Source organism: Zonotrichia albicollis, chromosome 20 (assembly GCF_047830755.1).
Source record: "Zonotrichia albicollis isolate bZonAlb1 chromosome 20, bZonAlb1.hap1, whole genome shotgun sequence".
Taxonomy (NCBI): Eukaryota; Metazoa; Chordata; class Aves; order Passeriformes; family Passerellidae; genus Zonotrichia; species Zonotrichia albicollis.
In genome coordinates, this window is record NC_133838.1 from 10,598,206 (window position 1) to 10,600,919 (window position 2,714).

The window sequence follows — 2,714 nt, forward strand, 5'->3', positions numbered from 1 at the left end:
TGCCACCTTCCCTGTCTGCTCTCCAAAGGCTGCTCCAGCCCCATTCACCTCCCAAAAAATACCTCAGAGAACCCCACAAAAAACCCTTTAAAGTCCCTAAAATCATCTCCTGCCTTTCCAAAGGGCGGGCAGGAGGAGCTGGCTGGGGGAGGGATGTTGTTCCAGGGAGATCCCAGCTCCCAGCAGGCAGCCAGAGCCTCCTCTCCATATTCACATTTCCATCACATCCTCCTCAGACAGCTCCACTCCACTCCACTCCACTCCTCCATCTGCTTAAATGCCACCTCCGAGAGGGATTGGCTCGGAACAGCTTCTCCCCCTCCTCGCTCTCCTCCTCAGGATTTGCATCCTTGATCCTGGGAATTCACCAAACCTTCAGATTTGTGGGGCCAGGAAAAATGTGTCAGCCTGGGGATGGGACAGGGGGCAGGGGGTGGCCTCAAAACCTGAATTTCTTAATGGGAACAGAGGGGTTTTTGGGTCCAGAACAGCCTGGGGAAGGCTGAGGTGTCTGATCCCAATGTCACCCCTTGGGGACATCCCTGGGGAGGATCGAGGCCAGGAGTGATTTATTTATTTATTTTCTGAGTGTGAATTGAATCTCAGCTGGGAACAGATTTTTTCCTGCCAGATCCACCTGCCCAGTACCTGGTGAATCAGATGGAGAAAATGATCCTGGGAATTAGATGGGGAAAGTGATCCTGGGAATCATATCGGGAAATTGATCTGGGGAGATGACACCTTCCAGATCCTTATCTCTGTTATCAGCTCCCGGCCCATTCCCGACCTGCCCTGAGCTTAATTCCTCACTCAGCCTGGCCCCGTGGGGCAAAACACAATCCTGGGATAAACTGGGATGAACTGGGATGAACTGGGATGCTCTGGGGTGTACTGGGATGCTCTGGGACGCTCTGGGATGAACTGGAATACACTGGGATGAACTGGGATGAACTGGGATGCACTGGGACGCACTGGGATGTACTGGGATGCTCTAGGATGCACTGGGATGCGTTGGGATGAACTGGAATTAACTGGCATGCTCTGGGATGGACTGGGAAGCACTGCGATGAACTGGGATGCTCTGGGATACACTGGGATGTACTGGAATTAACTGGGATGTACTGGGATGCACTGGGATGCTCTGGGAAGATCTGGGAAGCTCTAGGATGCACTGGGATGCTCTGGGATGAACTGGAATTAACTGGGATGCTCTGGGATGGACTGGGAAGGACTGGGAAGCACTGCAATGAACTGGGATGCTCTGGGATGAACTGGAATTAACTGGGCTGAACTGGAATGTACTGGGATGCTCTGTGTCTCTCCCAGCCTGCCCGGCCATGCACGCAATCTCCTCACCGCCCTCACCGTCCCTGAATCCGCTGCCACCTCCATCCTTTGGCCAAACCCCCTTTTGTCACCTCCCGGCCTCTCCTTTGGGGTCCCCCCGACGCCCGTGTGCCCCCTTTCTTTGTGCCGGGGGCACAGCACAGCTGCGGCTGGCAGGGGCTGTGACAGGGATGTGACAGGGATGTGACAGGGATGTGACAGGGATGTGACAGGGTGTCACAGCCCCTTCCTCCCCCCCCAGCACGGGCTGTCACAGCGCGTTTTTCCCGGGAGCTGCTGGATCATTTGCATCCGCCAGGACGCGGCTCCCGGGCCGGGATTGTCAAAGCCAATCTGCGCCTCGCTGCCTGCGGAGATCCCGGCGGGAGCGCGGCATCCCAGCGAGATCCAGGGGCAGCGCTCCGGGATGGCCCCGGCACCTCCCGCCCGCCCCGGGGGCGCGAATTGTTGGGGAGAGAAATCCCTAAATTCCGTAAGAGTTAATAATTAAAAATTAAGGTTGTACATTAGAGGAGAATCTTTGGTATCAGGCGTATCGGGGCGTCTGTACCTCAGCCCATGGGGAAAAACCCCTAAATTCCATAGGAATTAAAAATTAAAAATGAAGGTTATACATTAGAGGGGAATCTTTGGGATCAGGTGTCTAAACCTCTCAAGTACCTCAGAAATGGGGAAAAAAACCTTAAATTCCATAAGAATTAATAATTAAAAATTAAGGTTGTACATCAGAGGGGAATCTTTGGGATCAGGTGTTCTGGGAAGTCTGAGCCTCACAAGTACCTCAGAAAAGGGGAAAACCCCTAAATTCTGTAAGAATTAAAAATGAAGAGGGAGGGTTGTACATTAGAGGGGGATGTTTGGGAAATCTTTGGTATCAGGTGTATATCAGGGAGTCTGAACCCCTCAAATAGCTCAGAAATTGGGGAAAACCCCTAAATTCCATAAGAATCGAAAATTAAAAGGGAGGGTTGTACATTAGAGGGGAATCTTTGGGATCAGGTGTTCTGGGAAGTCTGAACCCCTCAAATATCTCAGAAATGGGGAAAGGGAGAAGGGAAATGCAGCTGGGAAATTGGGATAAAAAGGAGGCTGCGCCCTCCAAAAATTGGAGAGACCCCAGGGGATGCCCCATGGCCTCTCCCTTGATTGGAATAAAGTTCCAGGATTCCTCTGTCTCCTTTTTGGCCATAAACCTCTGCTGTTTGTGGATGAATTTCCCTCACACAAACTTCCCCAATTCCAGGGGAGTGGGGGCTGTTCTCACTTTGCTGTGCTATCTATAGCCCCCTCTATATCTCTATATATAGATTCTATAGCTCCCAGCTAAATCCCTCCGCAATCAAAAAGCCATTAAATTAATTAACCGA